This window comes from Oncorhynchus gorbuscha, linkage group LG25 (assembly GCF_021184085.1).
Source record: "Oncorhynchus gorbuscha isolate QuinsamMale2020 ecotype Even-year linkage group LG25, OgorEven_v1.0, whole genome shotgun sequence".
Lineage (NCBI taxonomy): Eukaryota > Metazoa > Chordata > Actinopteri > Salmoniformes > Salmonidae > Oncorhynchus > Oncorhynchus gorbuscha.
In genome coordinates this window covers 33213727-33240799 of record NC_060197.1, presented here as the reverse complement: position 1 = coordinate 33240799, position 27073 = coordinate 33213727, and the positions used below count along the sequence as shown (strand labels likewise).

The window sequence follows — 27073 nt, the reverse complement described above, 5'->3', positions numbered from 1 at the left end:
GAATATTCCTCAGAACATTATAAGGGGTTGTGAATATTCCTCAGTACATTATAAGTAGAATGTGAATGTTCCTCAGTACATTATAAGTAGGGTGTGAATGGGATGTGTATGTTACTCAGTGCCTTCAGAAATATTCAAACCCTTTTGATTTTTTCACATTTTTTTGTTACAGCTTGAATTTAAAATGGATTCAATTGAGATTGTGTCACTTGTCAAACACAATAATAATGTAAAAGCAGAATTTAGTTTTAGAAATGTTTATAAATCAATAAAAATTTAAAAGCTGAAATGTCTTGAGTCAATAAGTATTCAACCCCTTTGTTATGGCAAGTTTAAATAAGTTAATGAGTAAAAATTTGCTTAACAATCACATATTAAGTTGCATGGACTCACACTGTGTGCAATACTAGTGTTGAACATGATTTTTGAATGACTACCACATCTCTGTAACCCACACATACAATGATCTGTAAGATCCCTCAGTTGAGCAGTGAATTCCAAACACAGATTCAACAATAAAGACCAGGGAGGGTTTTCACTGCATTGCAAAGAAGGGCACCTATTGGTAGATGGGTACAAATAAAAAAAGCAGACATTGAATATCACTTTGAGCATGGTGAAGATTATTCATTACACTTTGGAGGGTGTATCAATGCACCCAGTCACTACAAAGATACAGGCGTCCTTCCTAACTCAGTTGCCGGAGTTGAAGGAAACCACTCAGGGATTTCACCATGCCAATGGTGACATTTAAACAGTTTAATGGCTGTGATAAGAGAAAACTGAGGATGGATCAACAACATTGTAGTTACTCCATAGTACTAACCTATTTGACAGAGTGAAAAGGAGGAAGCATATACACGATCAAAAATATTCCAAAACATGAATCCTGTTGGCAATAATACACTAAAGTAAAACTGCAAAAAAAGTGTCAAAGAAACTAACTGTATGTCCTGATGCAGCCACCACCATGTCTTGCTTGGGTCAAATCCAACACATCACTAAGTGCCACTCTTCATATTTTCAAGCATGGTGGCGGCTGCATCATGTTATGGATATGCTTGTTATCGGCAAGGACAAGGGAGCTATTTTAAGATAAAAATAAACAGAATAGACCTAAGCACAGGCCAAATTCTAGGGGAAAATATGGTTCAGTCTGCTTTCCAACAGCCACTGGGTGACAAATTCACCTTTCAGTAGGACAATAACCTAAAACAAATATACACCATTCCAAATATACACTGGAGTTACTTAGCAAGATGACATTGAACGTTTCTGAGTGGCCTAGTTACAGTTTTTACTTAAATCGACTTGAAAGTCTACGGCAAGACTTGAAAATGGCTGTCTAGCAATGATCAACAACCAACTTGACAGAGCATGAATCATTTTTTAAAGAATAATGTGCAAATATTGTATAATCAAGGTGTGCAAAGCTCTTAGAGACTTACCAGGAAAGACTCACAACCGTCATCACTGCCAATGGTGATTCTAACATGTATTGACTCAGGGTTGAATACGTATCTAACTAAGATGTGTTTTCATTTTCGTAAATGTTTGACAAATACTGTAAGAGCATTTTTCTTCCACTTTGACATTACAGAGTAAGACTATACACGGTGCAGGAAATATATGCATGGGTTTGACGATAAGACTATACACGGTGCAGGAAATATATGCATGGTTTTGAGGATAAGACTATACACGGTGCAGGAAATATATGCATGGGTTTGAGGATAAGACTATACACGGTGCAGGAAATATATGCATGGGTTTGAGGATAAGACTATACACGGTGCAGGAAATATATGCATGGGTTTGAGGATAAGACTATACACGGTGCAGGAAATATATGCATGGGTTTGAGGATAAGACTATACACGGTGCAGGAAATATATGCATGGGTTTGAGGATAAGACTATACACGGTGCAGGAAATATATGCATGGGTTTGAGGATAAGACTATACACGGTGCAGGAAATATATGCATGGGTTTGAGGATAAGACTATACACGGTGCAGGAAATATATGCATGGGTTTGAGGATAAGACTATACACGGTGCAGGAAATATATGCATGGGTTTGAGGATAAGACTATACACGGTGCAGGAAATATATGCATGGGTTTGAGGATAAGACTATACACAGTGCAGGAAATATATGCATGGGTTTGAGGATAAGACTATACACGGTGCAGGAAATATATGCATGGGTTTGAGGATAAGACTATACACGGTGCAGGAAATATATGCATGGGTTTGAGGATAAGACTATACACGGTGCAGGAAATATATGCATGGGTTTGAGGATAAGACTATACACGGTGCAGGAAATATATGCATGGGTTTGAGGATAAGACTATACACGGTGCAGGAAATATATGCATGGGTTTGAGGATAAGACTATACACGGTGCAGGGAATATATGCATGGGTTTGAGGATAAGACTATACACGGCGCAGAAAACCCATGCAGGGGTACAAGGATGAGACTATACAAGGTGCAGAGGATAAGACTATAGCACTTTCATCTCCCCCATGCCATCTTCATAAACACACACACACACACACACACACACACACACACACACACACACACACACACACACACACACACACACACACACACACACACACACACACACACACACACACACACACACACACACACACACACACACACACACACACAACCCCCTGCCCCAAGCTAACATTATCAGCACAAGCCTGGTAATAATGGAGGACTGGTTGGACTCTTGTTTGATTACATGGGTGGGTACCCCAGGGACTTGTCTCGGCCCATTGATGAATTAATCTTTGTGATTGGCGCTGTGGGAGCTGGAGCACTGAGAGGGGCCATTGATTTGTCATTAGCGTGATTATTCCATTGGAATTGGATTTATTTGGGATCTTAAGAACATGACAAAGCCGTGCCCTGGTCAACCTGGTGGCCACCGGAGGCCAGCCAATACGCTGTATCTGATGAAATGTCTGGGGGCTGACACTTTAGCTTGCGTTGTGTTTCCGAGTCTAGCTCTATATTTCAGAATGAAACATTACTATATTTTTTGAATGTATATGAAAGGTAAGCAGCACACATTGTGTACATTATCAACTGCCTACATCAAGAGTACCAGTGTCCTCCAAAACAAATGTTATCACATGCCACATTATGATTGGCGATTGACATCCTGACCTCGTTTGTCTCCAAATGTCAACATTTTCACAGCAGGGACGTTGACGTGTTTGTTAACATGCCCCCCTTTAACTAAATTCATTACAGTTCAAAACCCAAGCAAGGGTCATTTGTGGTCCTGTGGTATGCAAACCTTTTACTCCGGTCATAAATCTTATCAAGGTGAGGAAAGTGTTTACCCGGTCGTTTATTTCAGCGAAAGCCAGACCAGTGACCCATAAAATGAGCAAAGATAATGGGGACCTTAACATAGTCTTCTGCACATGGAGGTAATTGCTAAGGCCCTAGATCAATCAATATTGACTCCAGTTTTCCAACTACTGCTTTCACAGAATGTGTAAAATTGGCTTTAGACGGATGGAGAACATATCCCTGATAGTTTAACCTTAATCTATCGAACACGTTCACTTGTACAATTATAGATTTAGCCAATTAAGCCATTTTTTTACTGGGAATTCTGTGGGGTATTAAAAGTGCAACGCAAACTATTAATAATGCACAGAACATTTCAGAAATGTTATTCCATTGGAATGGAAAGTAAGTGACGACGGTAGTAAATGAATAGGCAAGGCCCTTTGAAAATGTGTCTCTAAAAATACATGACTGCTGTCATACTTTATGTGATAATGACATTATGCCATATTGTGAAAGAATCTCTGTAAAAATGACATTGATCAAAGGTGCTAGAACATGTTATCAATACATCGCGAAGGGGGAAAATCACTGCATTGCCAATCACTGCTTGCTCAAAGGGACTTAGATTTCTCTTTAGTAGACATTTCCATCTTAACTTGATGAATCTCACAATCTTTTTTTCCTTGCCACACTGAAGTAATTTATTTTTTATCTCTCCAAGCTATATTTTCTTTTTTTTAATACAACCTGACACAATATGCCACAAGGGATGATAATAATTCCAGAACCTTGCACAAACTCCAGATAGCACTTACTCTCCCTTCAGTCGCATTTGGAGAAAATGAAGTGTCCTTTCTAAAAATGCTGAATATTATTAAATAATAAATGTTTTGACACATTTATCATACACATGCCAGGCAAAAACACATTGGCGTTTCAATATGTCACCTCAAAATATTGATTTTTGCCTATTCTGTTGTTCATGGTTTCCATGAAGGTTTATACAAAGGCAATTTCCTGATCAGCATGATCATATTGATTCAAGGTAACACTAAGACCGTGTTATGATGCTTAAGTGAACCTGGGACGGCAAGGTAGCCTAGTGGTTAGAGCGTTGGACTAGTAACCGGAAGGTTGCGAGTTCAAACCCCCGAGCTGACAAGGTACAAATCTGTCGTTCTGCCCCTGAACAGGCAGTTAACCCACTGTTCCCAGACCGTCATTGAAAATAAGGTGTTCTTAACTGAATTGCCTAGTTAAATAAAGGTCAAATAAAAAATAAAAAAGATTTCTCAGAGCTAAAATGTGATTTCTCTGAACATTCAGTGAGGTTCGCTGTGGTGAGGGTAACCGAGGGCCAATGAATCTTCCAGAGATACGATGCAACAACTCATCATTTCCACAGAAATAATGGTTTCATTGGTTTTGATTACATTTGATTGAGTAATCTTATTAAAAGGTGGAGGACTTGTTAGTGCTGCATATTCACATTGGTGGAGGATGTTACTGTATGTATGAGAACTTACACTTTACTTTTTCAAGGAGTGGCGGCAAGGATTACATGACAGTACCTGGCCAATGACGGGTCGTGCTATTTAAATCATCTGTCCCAAGATTCCACATTATCTCAGATGGCTGAACATTTCTTCAGCGCTGAAGAATCCATGAATGGTCCATGTCTGGTCCTGACCCATTTTCATATTCAAGGAGTTCCTCTGTACATTATTGATGCACAGTATATTTGCCTTGTTTTGAGTCTAAAATCAATGCGTAAATTCAGTATTAAAGTTCACTAATGCAACATTTTTGGGGTGATATTTTCTGAGTACAGTTTAATGTATTCATAGTCAGGCAAATTACATGTTTCTTGAGTGAGGAGAGGCAATCTGCTCTTGGCCATTCAACTCCAACTTTAATTTGGGTTCCAAAAGATATATTTTGGAGACATTGCTAGGCTAAAGTACATTTTCGAAGGGGGAAAGGAGAGACTACCGCTGGCTTTACTTTGATGAGGTGTTAATATCTCAAATCAAGAGCAGATAGGACCCTTATTAGTCCCCATCTTCTCATTAGAGGGAGGGGCTTATCACACAGAGGAGAATACAAAAGCTAAGGAAGTAATATGACTGGCTTTGACTTTGCTGCATGTCCTGAAGCTTTTGGTTGAGGTCAACTTAATTTGAGACTTCAATAGGGGGGAAACTTGTGAGACGAGGCACATTGACACTGTTTAAAATACCTAATTCATGCCCCAACTTCGCTGGCATCCAAATTCTCAATTAGAATACATTTTAAGTATCCCTTGTTAAAGACCATAGAGAACTCAGAATGAGTTTTTAAGGAATGTTGTGGTCTGAAGTATTTGTTGGTTTTATAATATATGCCATTTACCAGACACTTTTATTCAAAGTGAGTTATGAGTGCATACATTTTAATGTATTATGTGGTTCTGGGTACCATTCTCTACCAACTGAACTACAGAGAAATATCAGCAAGATACTTAATTTCAATCTCCTTGAAAATGGATGTGGAGGATTATTGCAATATTTTCTTGATGTCCTCATTGCATACCAAAGAATAACGATGACAGTTTTTTTTTAAATCAGGAAGTTGGAAAGATCATAAAATATTAATGTCCTCCTTTACACATAACAGTTTAAATTTGTTAAACACTCAATATTTTATGTTAACTCAATCTCATGTAAAATGTATGAAGAAGTGACACAAACATGCACAATGTGGATCTGGGAAAAGTATTACTCCAGGCCAAGGCTAGAAATAGAACTGACATCATTTGGCGTCCGTTTCAAGTCATCCGAGAAAAAAAACATTATGGACATATTTCCAAAGTGGTCGCACCTTTAGCAAAGTTTGCAGCTGCACAAAGTTAAAAAGGTTCTAATCAATTTTTAAACTGCACTGTTTTCCTCAAAATAAAACTAACCTTTTGTTTGGCATTTGGCATTTTTTTGTGTCTTTCATTTCCTTTAGAAACTAACAGTTTGATGGGTGGAAACACTTGGTGCCCGCACGTAGACGCACACACACGCTGACACAAGAAAACATGACATACGTGTACATTTTAAAATGACAATACACCATTCACCAGTCATTTACTTATAAATCCCCTTATTTGGACTAACAAAAAGCACAAAGTAAGCACACTGGTAGAACACCACCAATCAATGCATCAAGACGACGAAGAATGAGCCTGCAGCTCGATTAATGTTGAGCCATTGACAAACGGATTGAGTCAATATGCAAACATTCGCCCTAAACAAGTCAGAATATACATTGGGCGGCAAAACTATATGCCCCATCGATTTCTGTTCGGGGTCAATGTACATTCTTCTGCATTTAGACATATAATTCCCTCTCCAGCAAAGTCATTAGACGGGCAAATGTTTAATTAAGCAGTCACTGTGGTGTAATCTCAATAATCCAGTATCTGAATGTGGGCCAAGCTGGAACACTCCTGCCTGCCCCTTCCCTTTCGTGGGAAAAGACTGTTTCTAAAACAGCTACTTCACCACCTCCACACTGAAAATCCGACATGAACTGTGCAGCGTTGGCCAGAACAGATCTTAAATCCACACAATTCCCAGCGTGGTCCGCTAATTAAAAGCCCACGTCGAAGATTTTCAGCAGACTCAGCCAGGTGTTCACAGCTGACCTATTTTTCCCGCCAAAGGAAAACAGTTTTTAGGGGCAAGGATCGAGACAGATGTGTCTGAAAAACTGTCAAGCTCTTTTTCACCCCTCCATGCCTCCACGCACAAGGATTCATTATGTCTGGTCTTTGTGGATCATTTGGCTTTCCAAACTGTCCTCAGCTGGACCTGCTGTGGAATTATTCCCCTAAACTGTCTGTCAGTTAGCAGAAGACGGCTTGTCACACATAATAGGGGTGTCATGACTGCCAGCGGAGGACAAGCGCAAATAAATGGATGCTGTTGCTCGTCTCAAAGTTAAGTGCATGACAGTGTCATTTCAAATTACAGTGATCTTTCTTCATTCATATTCAAAGTGAGGTCCGTTATTTCTGAAGCCAATAACAACACATTCAATAGACAGATGTGTGCAAGTTCTATGCTGTACTACTGTTCATCTTAGTGAGAGCATGTGAGAGCTTTAAAACATATTTAGTGTACTTTTCTTTCCAGAGGCAGGACAGGTGTCAAATCCATGGTAAACTCACATATCCCATGTTTCCAAATGCTCCACCTGATCAAAACCTTAGTAGATTCTACCTTTCACTTAATACTTCCCTTCATATTCACCGCTCAGAATGATTAAACAAGTCAGAAATTCCTTTGGTTCCAAGTTCAAATAAGTGACAAAAACATTTAAGCAGTACGCTAATAATGATTGAATTCACATTTGGCTGTATGTTCTTTCTCATTGTGTTCACTAATAGACGCAGGCAGTATCGGCAATGTAAATCAGAATGAGAATCAGAAGACAAAGCCGAGTATTAGAAAGATAACACTGGAAATCATTTGTCAGTTCACAATGCAATGAGTAAAATAATGCTTGGCCATATCTAAATGAGGAAACAGTAGTCCTATAGCAGACAAAGGCAATTCAAATGGAAACTGGAAACTGTTGAGAATATTTGGGCGAGCTATTCAAAAAAGTTGATTCTGCAGCAGAAGATAATGAACTTAACAGTTTTCTGAGAGAACGAGGCAAAATCAGTTTAAGTTTCTGTCAGGGTTGGCAGTTGGTGATGGAGGGGGGTGATGGCACCCAGTGGTAGGCATGGAAATCCTATTATTGGTGTTTCTGAAGTAGGCCTCAACAGATATAATTATCATGGATGATTCAACTTATTTGTTAATTACGGTATTCAAATAAACGGGAACATGGCAGCAAGTGTGTGAGCAAGACAAAGGAGCTGATGTGAGCAAGACAAAGGATACGATCGTGGACTATAGGAAAAGGAGGGCCGAACAGGCCCCCATTAACATCTACGGGCTGAAGTGGAGCGGATCGAGAGTTTCAAGTTCCTTGGTTTCCACATTACCAACCAACTATCATGGTCAAAACAAACCAAGACAGTTGTGAAGAGGGCACGGCAACACCTTTTCCCCCTCAGGAGCCTGACTGAAAAGATTTGGCATGGGTCCACAGATCCTCAAAAGGTTCTACAGCGGCACTATCGAGTGCATCCATACTGCTCTGCATGTGACCGTATGGCGCTACAGAGGGTAGAGTGTCTATGGCCCAGTACATCACTGGGGCCAAGCTTCCTGATATCCAGGACCTATAAACTAGGTGGTCAGAGGATGGCCCAAAAAATTGTCAACGACTCCAGTCACCCAAGTCATAGACTGTTCTCTCTGCACGGCAAGCAATACCTGAGCGCCAAGTTTAGGACCAAAAGGCTCCTTAACAGCTTCTACCCCAAAGCCATAAGACTGCAGAACAATTAATCTAATTGCCACCTGGACTACTTACATTGATCCCCCTTGTTTTTACACTACTGCTATTCACTGTTTATTACCTATAAATAGTAACTTTACAAATTACCTCGATGAACCTGTACCCCCACACATTGACTCAGTACCGGTACCCCCTGTATATAGACTCGTTATTGTTATGTACTTTTCTTGTGTTACTTTTTGATACATTTTTAAAATTTTTGACTTTAGTTTATCTAGTAAATATTTTCTTAACTCTATTTCTTGAACTGCATAGTTGGTTAAGGGCTTGTAAGTAAGCATTTCACGGTAAGGTCTACACCTGTATTCGTCGCACGTGACAAATAACATTTGATTTGAACAAAAAATCTGCTAGCAGAACAAAGTTCAGTGCGGAGAGGCTGTGGCTTCAGATGAGCAACAGTCATAACACATTGGCGTTCTCCAACCCTCTACCTCTCACATATCCGGCGGAATCCCAATGTTCGCTGGAGTCATAGATACCGCTTATCGGTCATTTGGAATTTTGAGCAGCAAACATTTAAGTCATTTTCCGATCCCTGGCTTGCTCCCTTGTCAGGGTGATGTTCCAGCTTCGAACACTGCATAGGAATGAAGCATGTGGCAGGCACTGAGGTATTTTGAATATGAAGGCAGGCTTACATTTGCTATGTTGTACGGCTTAAGCATGGCCTATATTAGATAGTAAATCTACTGTATTACTAGTATCACATATATTACTATTTCATCTCATTCTAAACCTATTTCACAAAATCTAAAACTGTTCATGTCTTTGAAAGAACTCCAAGGCATAAAGAAACACAAAAATCAAACTCTCAAGTTCAATATCTATAGAATGTTTGGTGAGGAGATCATTTTAAATTTAGACATTATCAGCCTCCACTATATTAATCCAAGTCAAAACGCAATCCCGCTTTGATAAGTTGCTGGCAATAATTCTCCCATTGAAGGCGCTTTTTTGAGTCTCGCTCAGGTGAAATGAAGAAGAGCTGATTGCGTGGGGTGATCCTACTGATTACATTTTAAAATTTAAAATGCATTTCTCATTAGATGATTCTGTGGCAGCTGATGTGGCCGTATGCTGTTATATGCGCACACTGTCGTGTGTTTCTTCAGTGTGAGTTATTCTTCACTTTAACATTTCCAAATCATCAGTGTTAAAGGTTGATAATGTCTATCACTATGCTGTTTCCCTAGATAGATGAGCATGCACTGATATCTAGGTTTCAGTTCCTATCAGTAACATCTCTAGTGACACCTCTAGTTTAACACAACCTGATAATCAGCTTATGTCACCATATTGCACCTCTTTTCATTATAGTCACTGAATACATTCTACAAAGACTTTCTCTATAATATGTTATATTTTGCATGCAGTCATATCATGGCTGACAATGATAGGTCCATCCCAGCCCTCATTAGGCATCTGTTTGTGTGTTATCCTGGCAGCTTCCCTCTGAACGGCTTGTCAATGTTTAATGAATCACTCATCATCGTTTAACGAAACACTCATCTTCGACGGTAGGAGGAGTTCAGCTTTCTTAGCCTGCCCCCTGTACTGCGAGCTGAATTACCAATGATCAAGACTCAGAGTTAGCCTTTGAAGCGGATTTCTCCTCTAGTAAAACCACTCAGACGAATGTTCAGTGGCCATGATGTACTGGAATGATTGTGGCATATGTTTCAATAGGAATGTATCATAAACGGTTGGTATACATTATAGACATTTTGAGAATAGAACAAAGTCTATGATAATCTGTTATACTATTGAATTAATCATCCCCACATCTGAAGACTAATGTAGGTTTTTTTACATATTCACATGGGGTAATAAGCATGAACTATTACTCGAGTGAACTGTATAAATTATGCAGTTGGTTCTATTGTGTCAGAATATTTGATTTGTTTATAACATGTGCCAGTCAATTGACAGTAGGGGGTGTACGAAGTAACACTTCGTTTTTAGATTGATTTGTAAGCAGTACATTGCCAGCTGCTCGGAAATGATCTGAACCAAGCCGTGTGGCAATGGAATCAATGAATAATCGCCTTTCAATCATTCTACAATGCATGAGTTCCAGCAAGCGACACTAGTCCTCCCTGGGCTGGTTGGCCTCTGTGTTGACGGAAGCAGTAGCTCACAGCCTTCAGATGCTTGTCCTCTCCCAGAGAGAAAAGGAAAGAGCTTTCAAAGCAGAGAGGGGGAAGGACACTTAGCTGTTGCGCTCCTTGAAACTGGCCCCCTCTCTTTCCCTTTCCATCTCCCAGACGTATCACATTCTGCATCTTCCTTGAAAGCGACACAATGGGGATTTGTTTCGTCATCACTCATAGCTCTATCGATAACATATACAGACGCTGAGAGCAATGAGAAAGACCAATGGCGGGACACCAAGAAAGACATTAAGCATTTTGCTGAAAGACATAAATCAAAAACAGGAGGCTTGTGGATTATTATAAACCGAGGAGAACTATTATTGTAAATGCTCTCATTTAAAGGACACTAACCGATAGGAGTGTGATTTATATGGGGGGCACGTGGCATATGAGGACTTGTTGGGGAAAATTACTTACATTTGGGAAGAAAGTTATCTGGTAAAAAGACACTCAATGTATCACTATTTCCTGAAGTATTATGCATGGGAAATATTCATTAATTAAGTATTAATAGTAATCAAGGGGCAATTTATAATACAATTGCTTCACGATTAAATCAATCCTCTCAATTGCTTCATGATTAAATGTGATTATTGTTCATTTGTACATTTGTATATACACCTTATCCCTATAAACCATTGTCATTCAGTTTATTACCTATTCCGCTTTGTTATCAGAGTGGCCACAAAATCAAGACACCAGAGATAGTTGCATGTTTCATGCAACATCTTTCAAATAGGCCACTCTTTTAAAAGCTCATTACTTAATGCATACAAATGACCATGGACTCAGTAGCCATACACCTCAGAAACTGACACTGTTTGGTGCAAACTTTAGTCTTGGGCTCCAATTTCACATATCATTTTCACAGGGAGCTGTTTGGCCCGACGCATGCAAAATTGTAATTCCATCTTAGTTTTGTTGTGTCGTTGCTAATGACCTTTCGTGGGGTAGAATAGAAAAAGGAGGAGGGCCACTGTAATAAATATATATAAAAAGAGAAAATGCCCATATTTCATCATAATGTTTCTTTGATGTGAAGTCAAAATAAGCCTATTTGCTACAATGTGTCAACAACAGTGTGTGAGCATGGTGAAAAAATTGGCTGCGGAGAGGTCATTTGTCAGAAACGGATTGGTGGGAGCAAGCGCGGTCGGCTAAAATGTAGATGCAGACAGATTTGAGGGAGCGAAATTGATCAAAACGAGGCTATGGGATTGGGGCGTGTGCATGTTCCCACACCAGAGTGAGATTGTGTGTGGGTAAGGGGTTGAATGAATGAATAGGTATCCAAATCATTATGCCCTGTCATTAAATACAAATTCAGAGGCTGATTATGTTGTGCTTTTCCTGTCACGCTGCATAAATAGTGTAGGGGAAAATTGCGGAGGCTGGCGAAGGGGACCATTATGAGGGCACTGGACGGTGGTGCTGTGAAATGAGATGGAACAGAAAGACTTACATGAGATTTATATAGTCATACAGATAACAGTGGAAAATGTATGGAAAACCGCAGGAAATCATCTGATATATTGTTAAAATATTCACGGAACAGAAATATAAACGCAACATATAAAATGTTGGAATAAAATAAATAAAAGGTGCCAGAAATGTTCGAGAAGCACAAAAAGCTGATTTCTCTCAAATGTAGTGTGTTTACATCCTTGTTAGTGAACATTTATCCTTTGCTTAAAATAATCCATCAAACTAACACGTGACATATCAAGAAACTGATTACAGGTGCACCTTGTGCTGCGTTGGAAAATAAAAAGCCACTCTAAAATGTGTCGTTTTGTCACACAACACAATGCCCTCAAGTTTTGAGGGAGCGTGCAATTGGTATGCTGCCTGCAGGAATATCCACCAGAGCTGTTGCCAGAGAATTGAATGTTCATTTCTCAACCATAAACTGCCTCCAACGCCGTTTTCGAGAATGTGACAGTACGTCCAACCGGCCTCACAACCACAGACCACGTGTAACCACGCCGGCAGGATCGTCTGAGACCAGCCACCAGAACAGAACAGCTGACGAAACTGTGGGTTTGCACAACCAAAGAATTTCTGAAGAAACTGTCAGAAACCATCTCAGGGAAGCTCATTTGCATGCTCGTCGTCCTCACCTTGACTTGACTGCAGTTTGGCGTCGTAACCGACTTCAGTGGACAAATGTTCACCTTTGATGGCCACTGGCTTCGATATTGTCACTTTAAGAGCTCTGTTGCACAGCTACACCTAAAACATGCTTGAAAATCCAGTTTTTACATTTAACATTTTACATTTAAGTCATTTAGCAGACGCTCTTATCCAGAGCGACTTACAAATTGGTGCATTCACCTTATGACATCCAGTGGGACAGTCACTTAACAATAGTGCATCTAAAACTTAGGGGGGGTGGGGTGAGAGGGATTACTTAACCTATCCTAGGTATTCCTTAAAGAGGTGGGGTTTCAGGTGTCTCCGGAAGGTGGTGATTGACTCCGCTGTCCTGGCGTCGTGAGGGAGTTTGTTCCACCATTGGGGGGCCAAGGCAGCGAACAGTTTTGACTGGGCTGAGCGGGAGCTGTACTTCCTCAGTGGTAGGGAGGCGAGCAGGCCAGAGGTGGATGAACGCAGTGCCCTTGTTTGGGTGTAGGGCCTGATCAGAGCCTGGAGGTACTGAGGTGCCGTTCCCCTCACAGCTCCGTAGGCAAGCACCATGGTCTTGTAGCGGATGCGAGCTTCAACTGGAAGCCAGTGGAGAGAACGGAGGAGCGGGGTGACGTGAGAGAACTTGGGAAGGTTGAACACCAGACGGGCTGCGGCGTTCTGGATGAGTTGAAGGGGTTTAATGGCACAGGCAGGGAGCCCAGCCAACAGCGAGTTGCAGTAGTCCAGACGGGAGATGACAAGTGCCTGGATTAGGACCTGCGCCGCTTCCTGTGTGAGGCAGGGTCGTACTCTGCGGATGTTGTAGAGCATGAACCTACAGGAACGGGCCACCGCCTTGATGTTAGTTGAGAACGACAGGGTGTTGTCCAGGATCACGCCAAGGTTCTTGGCGCTCTGGGAGGAGGACACAATGGAGTTGTCAACCGTGATGGCGAGATCATGGAACGGGCAGTCCTTCCCGGGAGGAAGAGCAGCTCCGTCTTGCCGAGGTTCAGCTTGAGGTGGTGATCCGTCATCCACACTGATATGTCTGCCAGACATGCAGAGATGCGATTCGCCACCTGGTCATCAGAAGGGGGAAAGGAGAAGATTAATTGTGTGTCGTCTGCATAGCAATGATAAGAGAGACCATGTGAGGTTATGACAGAGCCAAGTGACTTGGTGTATAGCGAGAATAGGAGAGGGCCAAGAACAGAGCCCTGGGGGACACCAGTGGTGAGAGCGCGTGGTGAGGAGACAGATTCTCGCCACGCCACCTGGTAGGAGCGACCTGTCAGGTAGGACGCAATCCAAGCGTGGGCCGCGCCGGAGATGCCCAACTCGGAGAGGGTGGAGAGGAGGATCTGATGGTTCACAGTATCGAAGGCAGCCGATAGATCTAGAAGGATGAGAGCAGAGGAGAGAGAGTTAGCTTTAGCAGTGCGGAGTGCCTCCGTGATACAGAGGAGAGCAGTCTCAGTTGAATGACTAGTCTTGAAACCTGACTGATTTGGATCAAGAAGGTCATTCAGAGAGAGATAGCGGGAGAGCTGGCCAAGGACGGCACGTTCAAGAGTTTTGGAGAGAAAAGAAAGAAGGGATACTGGTCTGTAATTGTTGACATCGGAGGGATCGAGTGTAGGTTTTTTCAGAAGGGGTGCAACTCTCGCTCTCTTGAAGACGGAAGGGACGTAGCCAACGGTCAGGGATGAGTTGATGAGCGAGGTGAGGTAAGGGAGAAGGTCTCCGGAAATGGTCTGGAGAAGAGAGGAGGGGATAGGGTCAAGCGGGCAGGTTGTTGGGCGGCCGGCCGTCACAAGACGCGAGATTTCATCTGGAGAGAGAGGGGAGAAAGAGGTCAGAGCACAGGGTAGGGCAGTGTGAGCAGAACCAGCGGTGTCGTTTGACTTAGCAAACGAGGATCGGATGTCGTCGACCTTCTTTTCAAAATGGTTGACGAAGTCATCTGCAGAGAGGGAGGAGGGGGGAGGGGGCGGAGGATTCAGGAGGGAGGAGAAGGTGGCAAAGAGCTTCCTAGGGTTAGAGGCAGATGCTTGGAATTTAGCGTGGTAGAAAGTGGCTTTAGCAGCAGAGACAGAGGAGGAAAATGTAGAGAGGAGGGAGTGAAAGGATGCCAGGTCCGCAGGGAGGCGAGGTTTTCCTCCATTTCCGCTCGGCTGCCCGGAGCCCTGTTCTGTGAGCTCGCAATGAGTCATCGAGCCACGGAGCGGGAGGGGAGGACCGAGCCAGCCTGGAGGATAGGGGACATAGAGAGTCAAGGGATGCAGAGAGGGAGGAGAGGAGGGTTGAGGAGGCAGAATCAGGAGATAGGTGGGAGAAGGTTTGAGCGGAGGGAAGAGATGATAGGATGGAAGAGGAGAGAGTAGCGGGGGAGAGAGAGCGAAGGTTGGGACGGCGCGATACCATCCGAGTAGGGGCAGTGTGGGAGGTGTTGGATGAGAGCGAGAGGGAAAAGGATACAAGGTAGTGGTCGGAGACTTGGAGGGGAGTTGCAATGAGGTTAGTGGAAGAACAGCATCTAGTAAAGATGAGGTCGAGCGTATTGCCTGCCTTGTGAGTAGGGGGAAGGTGAGAGGGTGAGGTCAAAAGAGGAGAGGAGTGGAAAGAAGGAGGCAGAGAGGAAAGAGTCAAAGGTAGACGTGGGGAGGTTAAAGTCGCCCAGAACTGTGAGAGGTGAGCCGTCCTCAGGAAAGGAGCTTATCAAGGCATCAAGCTCATTGATGAACTCTCCGAGGGAACCTGGAGGGCGATAAATGATAAGGATGTTAAGCTTGAAAGGGCTAGTAACTGTGACAGCATGGAATTCAAAGGAGGCGATAGACAGATGGGTAAGGGGAGAAAGAGAGAATGACCACTTGGGAGAGATGAGGATCCCGGTGCCACCACCCCGCTGACCAGACGCTCTCGGGGTGTGCGAGAACACGTGGGCGGACGAAGAGAGAGCAGTAGGAGTAGCAGTGTTGTCTGTGGTGATCCATGTAAACTGAAGTACTAGGGAAATAAACGTGGTAGTAATGTAAAACTGTGATTCCCCCCTTTTTTAACAAAGGCCAAAACTGCTTTCAAAAGTGTTTTCCTGCGATTGCATTAATAGCTGTGCATTGACTGCTTGTCAGAGTACATGTTTCCCTCCTATGGCTCTCGCAACTTGAATACGCCTCAAGAGGAAGAGTTTTCTCACATAGAACACACAAACCGACGAGGTAAATAGGTCAACTATTCTACTATGAGGTTGTCTCATTTTGTTTTAATAACAACATTAACTGTCAAAAATAGTATGACTGGAAAGTTACATCCTGGGTGACAAAGTATATAGGCTTTGAATGACTTTGCCAGCAGCTGGAGTCGGCTTCACACCGCTGTCTGAGTTGAGTGCTGCTGTAGTTCGCATTATAGACTATTTAAAAAATGACCCCATTTTCATATTTGAGTAAAAGTAAAGATACCTTAATAGAAAATGACTCAAATAAAAGTAAAAGTCACCCAGTAAAATACTACTTGAGTAAAAGTCTAAAAGTATTTGGTTTTAAATATACTTAAGTATCAAAAGTAAATGGAATTGCTCAAATATACTATCAAAAGACAAAGTGAAAGTATAAATAATTTCACATTCCTTATATTAGGCAAACCAGAAGGAATAATTGTCTTATTTGTATTTTTTATTTACAGTTAGCCAGGGGCACACTTCAATTCTCAGACATCATTTAATTTCAGAGACAGTAGGGATGACCAGGGATGTTTTCTTGAGAAGTGCTTGAATTGGACCATTTTCCTATCCTACTAAGCATTCAAAATGTAACAAGTACCTTTGGGTGTCAGGGAAAATGTATGGAGTAAAAAGTACATTATTTTCTTGAGGAATGTGGTGGAGTGAAAGTAAACATTGTCAAAATATAAATAGTAAAGTACAGATAGATACCCAAAATACGACTTAAGTAGTACTTTAAAGTATTTTTACTTAAGTACTTTACACCACTGCCACCACTACCATTTAATTCCATTCATCTGAACATCGGAGTGTCATCAACAATCATGCATGTCAGGTCAGTGTCCACCGCATAACAGAGAAAATGTCGTATTTGAGAATACATTTACATGGGAATATATTTCGTAGAACAGACATGCTTCTGTCTGTATTAGGCTATGTCATCTCCAAACCACCAGACCTGGATTCACTTGGTCAGTCTATGCCATGGTTCTTAATGTTGTGTATACTCGGGTATATACACTGAACAAAAATATAAATGCGATATGTAAAGTGTTGGTCCCATGTTTTCTAAGCTGTAATAAAGAAAATCCCAGAAATGTCTCTCAAATTTTGTGCACAAATGTGTTTACATCCCTGTTAGTGAGCATTTTCCAAGTTAATCCATCCACACTTGAGGACTGTCTCATTCAAACATGCCATAGTTAATACTATACTACACACAGGACTGCAGTCAAATAAAAACCTTGGGAAATATCACACAACACCTTGTTATTGCTCCCCTTAGGTCAATGTTGAAGCTTCAACAGTTCACTAACAGACTGTACTTTTGACACAGACAACTTCATTGTTTAGTTCATATTGCAGATATATTTGGTTACTCATTGTCTATGTGTCATGGAATGTACCTGTAGGTCATTGACATGTCTGTCAATATGTTGTCAACATGAATAGGATGAGTCTCAATGTTAAGTACTTTACACCACTGCCACCACTACCATTTAATTCCATTCATCTGAACATCGGAGTGTCATCAACAATCATGCATGTCAGGTCAGTGTCCACCGCATAACAGAGAAAATGTCGTATTTGAGAATACATTTACATGGGAATATATTTCGTAGAACAGACATGCTTCTGTCTGTATTAGGCTATGTCATCTCCAAACCACCAGACCTGGATTCACTTGGTCAGTCTATGCCATGGTTCTTAATGTTGTGTATACTCGGGTATATACACTGAACAAAAATATAAATGCGATATGTAAAGTGTTGGTCCCATGTTTTCTAAGCTGTAATAAAGAAAATCCCAGAAATGTCTCTCAAATTTTGTGCACAAATGTGTTTACATCCCTGTTAGTGAGCATTTTCCAAGTTAATCCATCCACACTTGAGGACTGTCTCATTCAAACATGCCATAGTTAATACTACTACACACAGGACTGCAGTCAAATAAAAACCTTGGGAAATATCACACAACACCTTGTTATTGCTCCCCTTAGGTCAATGTTGAAGCTTCAACAGTTCACTAACAGACTGTACTTTTGACACAGACAACTTCATTGTTTAGTTCATATTGCAGATATATTTGGTTACTCATTGTCTATGTGTCATGGAATGTACCTGTAGGTCATTGACATGTCTGTCAATATGTTGTCAACATGAATAGGATGAGTCTCAATGTTAAGTACTTTACACCACTGCCACCACTACCATTTAATTCCATTCATCTGAACATCGGAGTGTCATCAACAATCATGCATGTCAGGTCAGTGTCCACCGCATAACAGAGAAAATGTCGTATTTGAGAATACATTTACATGGGAATATATTTCGTAGAACAGACATGCTTCTGTCTGTATTAGGCTATGTCATCTCCAAACCACCAGACCTGGATTCACTTGGTCAGTCTATGCCATGGTTCTTAATGTTGTGTATACTCGGGTATATACACTGAACAAAAATATAAATGCGATATGTAAAGTGTTGGTCCCATGTTTTCTAAGCTGTAATAAAGAAAATCCCAGAAATGTCTCTCAAATTTTGTGCACAAATGTGTTTACATCCCTGTTAGTGAGCATTTTCCAAGTTAATCCATCCACACTTGAGGACTGTCTCATTCAAACATGCCATAGTTAATACTATACTACACACAGGACTGCAGTCAAATAAAAACCTTGGGAAATATCACACAACACCTTGTTATTGCTCCCCTTAGGTCAATGTTGAAGCTTCAACAGTTCACTAACAGACTGTACTTTTGACACAGACAACTTCATTGTTTAGTTCATATTGCAGATATATTTGGTTACTCATTGTCTATGTGTCATGGAATGTACCTGTAGGTCATTGACATGTCTGTCAATATGTTGTCAACATGAATAGGATGAGTCTCAATGTTAACTCATAAGCCAGTGAGTAAAATGAGACATTCTGGATTTCTCAGAGTAAGGCCTCACATATAATTGTCAATTTAAAGACTAAGGAAATCAAATGTGTGTCGAACTCTGCAACAAAAATAATGAATTCGGCTGGCAGTCAACCATATCAAATGAGTGTTACTTTATCATAGTTTGAAAATGGAATGGCATTTTCAATACAATGGGATTTTTCTTCATATAAATTACAATTTGCCTTCTTGCTCATTTTGCAGTATAAATACTAACCTATGATATCATCCGTCAGCCAGTTAACATTCTCATTTGAATACGATTCAGTGTGTCAGTGTAATATTAGACTTTTGGAAAAGACAAGTCCGTACAATACAAAGTCTTATATTATCTACAATTTACCCACAATGCCACTGTCTTCTTCATGTCTGTCTTCATCTACCAAACTATGTTAGCAGGATAAACTCAATCAAACCTGCATTGCAGTATTTACACAGTAGCTCAATTCCCTTAATAATAGTTTTCATGACTGTAACAACATACAACCACATAACCACTCCCTACCACAGGAAGACACTTGCAGTTTTCACAATCAGACAGGTGTGTGCACAGGTGGACAAATAAGACATTGCATTTATGTGGCAGGTTAAATGTAGTCTGTTGTGTATGTCAGTACTGCATTGTAGCTATCTTGGTATTGCGACAGTGTGCTGCTTTACATTCATGTCACTTTTGTGTTGTCAGAATGAGTTGTCACATCCCAGTAAACATAGTGCGTTGCACTGTGATACCGCGTAGACATGTGTCAATGTCTACACACAATGTCTGTCCTCCTTGTGTACATTCGATAGACAGGCAGCTATTACAGAATCAAACCCACAGTCCTTTATATCAACTGTAGACTGATAGAGCAACATCCTGAAACCAATCTGGAGTTATAAAGCATGGAGGCTTACCTTGAGGTTGAAGGTGTGAAAGTCATGGAACATTCTCTCTCCTGAGACCTGTGTGACAATGAAGAGGATGAGACGTCCGTCATGATTAAGGAAGCCCACAATTACAGAGAAGCCCAAGCGACAGTGATTGATCAACAAGGAACTCCCCTTAATGAATACTAAAGCACCCGAGCGATCCAGAGACCAAATTGGAAAATGTAACTAGAACTACAGTACACAGTGCCAGATGCTTCACTCAGCCCGTGATAGCATGTTGATAGTGTGTTAGATGCTCGACCATTTTGTACGTTGGTAGCACCTGTGAAGCCAGTTCTCAAGAGATATTCAATCAACAAACTCTGATAAACTTATCAAACCAGAAAGAGGGAACGCAACATGAAGTCCACACCTGAAAAATGCATGGTCATAGTCATGGGAAAACACTGAATAGACAGAGTTTAGGGAAAGTACACCCTTAATATTGTGTCTGAAAGGCTGTGTCTGAAGGACAAAGAACAAGAATACAATTCCCTTCCAAACAGCGACAACAACCTATTCATGGTATCGGTGAGCCCAGGCCAACACGAGCAGGTAGTCTTGAAGATGGACAAAGATAGCAAGAATTGATCGAGTTTGAGTGAGTCTCGTGTTAAAAGACTGTCTGAACCCAAGGGCCACTCAAACATAACCGAATCAGTTTGACTGTCAAATACTACTTTGTTATCTACCTCATTGTTAATCATTAGAGAGAGAGAGATAGAGAAAATTCAGGCCCTGGAGGCAGACGCATCAGATGCCACCGCTGCGTTAAAATTCAGATATCGATTCAGCTCCGTAATACACTGGAGTGTGACGCGCTCTGACTAACCATAGGGAGGTGCACTTTTTCTTTTGGTTCTTTTCCCATCAAGTATAAGGTGTTGAGTGAGGCCGTTGCAAAAAACAGACGGGTCCTTCAAGGGAATGCATCTGACCAGAGCTCCGCAAAACTAACCTGAATGAAACAAAAGACCACCAGTCCCCCTGGGAGAAGACGAAGGAGGGAAAAACATACTTGAGATTTGTGATAATTTATTTCATGTTTCACAAAGGGAGTGAGACTGCCGAATGATGCCTTGGAATTGGGTGGTGCAGTCAATATTTAGCTATATGGACACTGTTGTTGGCACTCACTTCCTGGGCCACGAGCTCAAGTGGAGATGCTATTTCACTTTTGGAGAAATCAAATAGTTTGATTGTGGGAAGCAATGTGCTTCCACAGGGTTACATCAGTTTGGAATGGTAAGCAATGAGCTTCCACAGGGTTACGTCAGTTTGGAATGGTAAGCAATGAGTTTCCACAGGGTTATGTCAGTTTGGAATGGTAAGCAATAAGCTTCCACAGGGTTATGTCAGTTTGGAATGGTAAGCAATGAGCTTCCACAGGGTTTTGTCAGTTTGGAATGGTAAGCAATGAGCTTCCACAGGGTTACGTCAGTTTGGAATGGTAAGCAATGAGCTTCCACAGGGTTATGTCAGTTTGGAATGGTAAGCAATGAGTTTCCACAGGGTTACGTCAGTTTGGAATGGTAAGCAATGAGTTTCCACAGGGTTATGTCAGTTTGGAATGGTAAGCAATGAGTTTCCACAGGGTTATGTCAGTTTGGAATGGTAAGCAATGAGCTTCCTCAGGGTTATGTCAGTTTGGAATGGTAGGCAATGAACTTCCACAGGGTTATGTCAGTTTGGAATGGTAGGCAAGTACAGTGATTAATATGAAGTGTAAACTCTGGATGCTTGACTGATGACTTCTACCTCAAATGTATACTGTTTTATACTGTACATGTACTGATTATAATGTAAATACTGTAAACGTGTACACAATGCATCATATGAATCACCTTGTTTAGGTTTACAGCAGTATTGTCCAGTGAGATCACATCTGTAAGACCTTTTTACCTGTGGGCTCACCTATAGCAGCTTTGCAGAATCTCAAAGATCCTTTCACTGGCAGATATTAACTGAACTGCCACCCTCCATTCATTAGAAAGTAATTACTCATATAAGGCGTTTATTCCATCGACTCCTCTCTTTTGCCAGGTGCAGAATCCTATCCTAAACTTCATATCTGGAAAAGCAAAGTGGTGGTGTGCACTGCACGTTACTATACTGTACCAGACTAAGCTGCCCTGTTTGAACGTGATGCCCTCCAATGCAATCTCCCTCCCCGTCAAAACATCAAGATTACGGGGCTTAAGGTAATGGAAATGGGAGAATCAAAAATCCGGTAGGGAAGTACACAACGTTGTCTCTGTGAGCAAACGCTGTATGGGGTATGTTAGCTTTACTTGATCATTTATACTATTCATTTACTTCTGGGCTCTATTCCTGTGTCCACACTAGCATACTACATAGAGTGAACCAATGTATTGGGCAGCATTCTACATGGTATGCTAGTTTGGACATAGAAAAAAATGATGTATTTGATCGATGGGAATTCTCTCCATCCTTTTTATGTCATTCTTTAGTCTCCACAACTGCAACTATTTTTCAGCCTTCCGCTGTCATCATATTGTACTGTACCAAAGACTTTTAACCTTACCTCAATAGCACCTCGCCACTAAAATGAACTTCGCCTGATTTGCCCTTGTTGTTGGTCTCCATAGAAACTGTCCCATCAAGTCCATTCAATTCAGAGTGGCAGGGAGGGAAGGACTCTTGTCTGATAAGTGTTCTCAAAGTGGTCTCATTTTAATCGATTCTGAGAATGGCCTAGCATAATTACAGTTAGTTAGATAACTACTGAGGTACTTTTTCTCGAGGACAGGACGATGATACGCTGATGTAAGCCTGTGGCTAGAGTTTCGAGAGGTAAAAGGAACTTCTTCAACTTTAAGTTGAGCTTCATATAGACTAGATAATATGCATGCTAAACTATTCTTGTCAGGTTCAAATAGAGTTGTTTAGCCTTTCAGATATGACTAGATGTTTGTATCACCGTGCTTCTTTATTTGAAGTAGAAATGAAGGGGTAAATGAAATGTCACATCACACTTAAGCTTTAGTAAACTCATTTGAAATGTGTTGGCATACAAAGGGCCTAATTCAATCCAAACACGTGGACATACCGATACCAAACACTGGTATCGGTATGTGACAAAAAATTACATTTATATGCTGATTACTTAATCAGTGTTATACTGGGAAAACATCATTGATTGCTTTGGTATTAGTGCAACAACACTGATTGCCTTCTGGTAGTGTAATGGAAAATGTTATATTTGATATAAAAAAAAAAAACGGAAAACTGGAAAAAAAATAGTCAATCATAGTGGCCAGTATTTTCTGACACTTCTCTGTATAATCTTAATCTGCTGGGAAAGGCTGCCTGGGCTCAAGGCACTAAATTGTCAGCACCCTTCAATCAGCTTGGCATCGTGAGTCAGTCTGCACACCCACACATGGCAGAGGTGACGGTATGTATTTGACCGCAGCTCCAGCTCATGTACACATAAAGAATCCTGTTATATGTCTGCTTATTTGGAGTGTGTGACAATGCACACACCCCCACACACACAGTTTTTTTGGTTGCGTTACAGATTTTTAAAGTGGCTTTTTGTGGCCAGTTAGCATTTATACAGCCCAAGGTGTTGTGGATCAGATGTAGGAGCTATCTTGAAACAAGAAAGAAGTCAATATAGTGTAAGCAACAGCTGAATGTGATAATTGCTTCAGGTTGCAAAGGGAGTCTCGGATGTTCTACTCATTACACTGTAATTCAGCCATCATTCTTTTGTTGTAAGCCAGAGCCATTGTTGTACAATCAGTCTACTGAATTCGCCATCTGGTAGTTTGCTTGTTTGCTCATCTTTGAGAAATGTTTGACACATTTCGCACACACACGTTTCTTTTGTGGTGTCATTTAGTAGTCAATAGGTAACAATGTCTTTGAATGGTGCAGTCGTCCTTCAATCTCTGTTTCCGCCCACAGTTCGTAAACAGCTGGGCGGCCCCTGGCAAATGTCTATGCCAATACTTTGTTTACAAACATAAATCTTAGTATAGGGCCTCAGTTTGGCCAATGGAGTGTACCTGTAAGTAAGCTTTGAAAATGAACCTACAATCTTTTACAGTGAAAACATGATTTGTCCCTCTGGAATGCTGACAATAGTGATGTTGATCATGAATGATGATGATGATGATGCTTGATTGGTCCTTAAAATGACACTATATCAGGGATCGTCTATTAGATTCAGCCGCAGGCCAATTTTTTCTTGAGCGGATGGTCGGTCAGCCAAAACGTAGACTGCAAATTGACTACAAGAAGTCCAAACATATATAATGTTTGACTAAAACATAATCATTTCAAGCCATGCTTATATTTGTATACGATCACTTGTCTCTATTTTGCGTGGGAATACTTTCTTCAATTAAAAAATAGATTTCTTCAATTACAATCACTTGGAGCCGATTTCCTGGTGTTTCTTCAGTCTATTATGTCCAGCATTCTACATTTTTTGCTCAGAAAACTTGGCGGGCCGCCAGCTGAGGAACCCTGCACTATATCATAGGTTGCATCCATAGGGTTTACGATAGACCGGGAGTCACACAATCAAACACGCCTACAAATATGTGCACTGTGAAGTCATCTGCTCTGTTCCTGCAGATCTGAGACTACTGTGTCTGCGTACAGTTTCGGACGGCACATAATGCAACAACAATAACAAAAACGTCACTACCGACTGCTTTATCTCACACCGCACAGCAAAACGTATCTCCTTGAGTCCCGGCCTGACAATGATGCATTGTCCAAATCGTTCCTATTGATCCCCACCATTATAAACTATAATTCCACTTAATTAGTTGCCTTCACGGTCAACAAGATGGATTTGAAGCCTGCGAGTGTTGTCAACTTTAAGTGTAATTACTCACTACTGAATAATAATGGAGCCTATTGAGTTTAGTTTAAAACGATGACCCCCCCCCCCCCCCACACACACACACACCCCATCCTCCCCTCTCTTTGTACCTTCTCAAATTTAGAGTGCCCGAATCCACAGCTAAATTCAACGATTTTATGTTAACAGTAGAATGGGTCCATGGAGCCTCTGGAGTTGAAAAAAGGAACATTTTGCTGGCGGAGCTGCTTGCCTCAGCACCGAGGGGCAGCACGTTTTAAATGCTCTGCTTTCACCCGGAATGGCCCACAAGAGGGATGCCAGGGGGTCCTTTGATGCAGGGAACCTGGGAATTTTGTGGCCATTCATCATGTTAATGAGTCACGTCATTTATTTACCCCCAAAACAGGAGTTTGTTCAAAAGTTCCACCCTGCTATCATAATTTGTTTCTTGAATTTTGGCTGAAGCTAGCAATTTGTCCTAACAAAAACTAATGGTTGGGGAGTTGATATAGTGACATACAGGCTTGTGGTTTATGAGAATATGTTTATGATAATATTGAGCACTTCTCAATCTTGGTTTCCCACCCAAAGTGAGCCATGGAAGGCTACTACAGCAAAAAAATAAAAGTATTGAAGGTTACATTTGGCAAACCAACCACAGTTTACAAAAACAAATATAAGGGGCAGAAACAGAGGTTGAGGGCATTGCTTTAGCTGTCTGTCTTGTTGTATTGTTTGTAATATAAGTGTTTTTAGGACCCATGTTGGGTGGCCTTGTGTCAGACCACTGAGAAGTAGGAGAGATTAAAATGGAGGCAGGATATTGGAGCGCGGAATACATTTTACCGAGGAATCCAAATCTGTGATATTACCATTTTGGGGGTGAGTGGATTTAAAGGAAGATGGACTGATAAATCTTGGGCCAGGTGGAATAGATGAATCCAAAAGTTATTTACCCATTTTAATTGGAAATGTCTGTCACACTGAAGTGGCCTCGCTACCAAGCCAACTCTGGGAATGGTCATGATCCTTCTACCTTGATCAGCAGCAGGTATTTTATGGAGGGTGATATGCTGCATGTCAGCCACATCTTTAGATTTATTCAGGCAATATATTCTGACGTTCAAGAGATCAAGTGTGTTGTGTAATATTTGACTGAGGCCAGCTTGTTAGTCCTATTGCATATGCTGCTTATGCACTTTCAACATGATGAACCCTTTCTATCACAGTATAGCACTGGGTTACTTTGCATCTTATTGAGTTCATTGGACAATGAGGAAGTTGAGGCAGTTCGAAGTCAACAGGTTCACTAATCAAGCCATTTTCAAGTAGAGCAGCTGTTGTTTGATGTAATTAGGAAATAATTATTTGGTGGGTTCTTTTATTTGTCCTACTTTAAGCATGTGTGATTTGGAAATGTGTTTTTTGCATATCCCGACTCCCTCTGAGACGCCCTCGGAGAATGGGGTCAGAGCCAGGCATCAGCCATTATCAACGGTGACCCTGGAGCAGTTAGGTTTAAGTACCTTGCACAAGGGCACATCAACATATTTTTCACCTTGTCGGCTCTGGGATTTGAACTACAGACATGTCGGTTACTTGCCAAACACTTTCAGGTGATTTACACATAATAAGTCATACTCAAGGTAATATAAAAGATAAACTAGGTGGTTAATAATTAGTTAGAATTAGTTTAGTCCTTAGAAAGGAAATTTAGAGACTTCAACTGACTCTGTCATTAAACCCAATGCTTAAGGTGATGCCAGTTGCTAATGACATGTTCTACTGGCCTAGGCTGTTAATTCTAGACTGAACTGAACAGACTGAGACCCCTAGGCCCCTTGAGCCAACCCCTAGGCTCATCTCCTCAGACACTTTAATCCCCTATAGGTGGCAGGGGCCTTGTCAATCTCCCACTACCTCATCCCTCTCTTCTCTGCTCCCGACTCTCATCCCTGGGCTATCACACTCACTGTCCTGCCTGTCTGGGGCTCTGAGTGACACGCTGGCGAGGCATTGGCTGGATGTGCTCCGTCTGGAGCCGGTCCAACAACTACGGACACTCTGTACCCTGATGATGTCATGTTGG

The 27073-nt window shown here is 41.4% G+C and overlaps 1 protein-coding gene across 21 annotated transcripts in view; it reads right to left on the bottom strand.

The window, feature by feature from the left end:
* The window catches only part of LOC124014436 (receptor-type tyrosine-protein phosphatase delta-like), a 611657-nt gene that overhangs the window by 298033 nt on the left and 286551 nt on the right, over positions 1 to 27073 (bottom strand). For all 21 annotated transcript variants that reach the window (XM_046329399.1, XM_046329396.1, XM_046329395.1 and 18 more), the window contains exon 8: positions 20127 to 20174. The gene's annotated coding sequence lies outside the window, so the exon portion shown is untranslated. The remainder of the gene's footprint in view (positions 1 to 20126; positions 20175 to 27073) is intronic.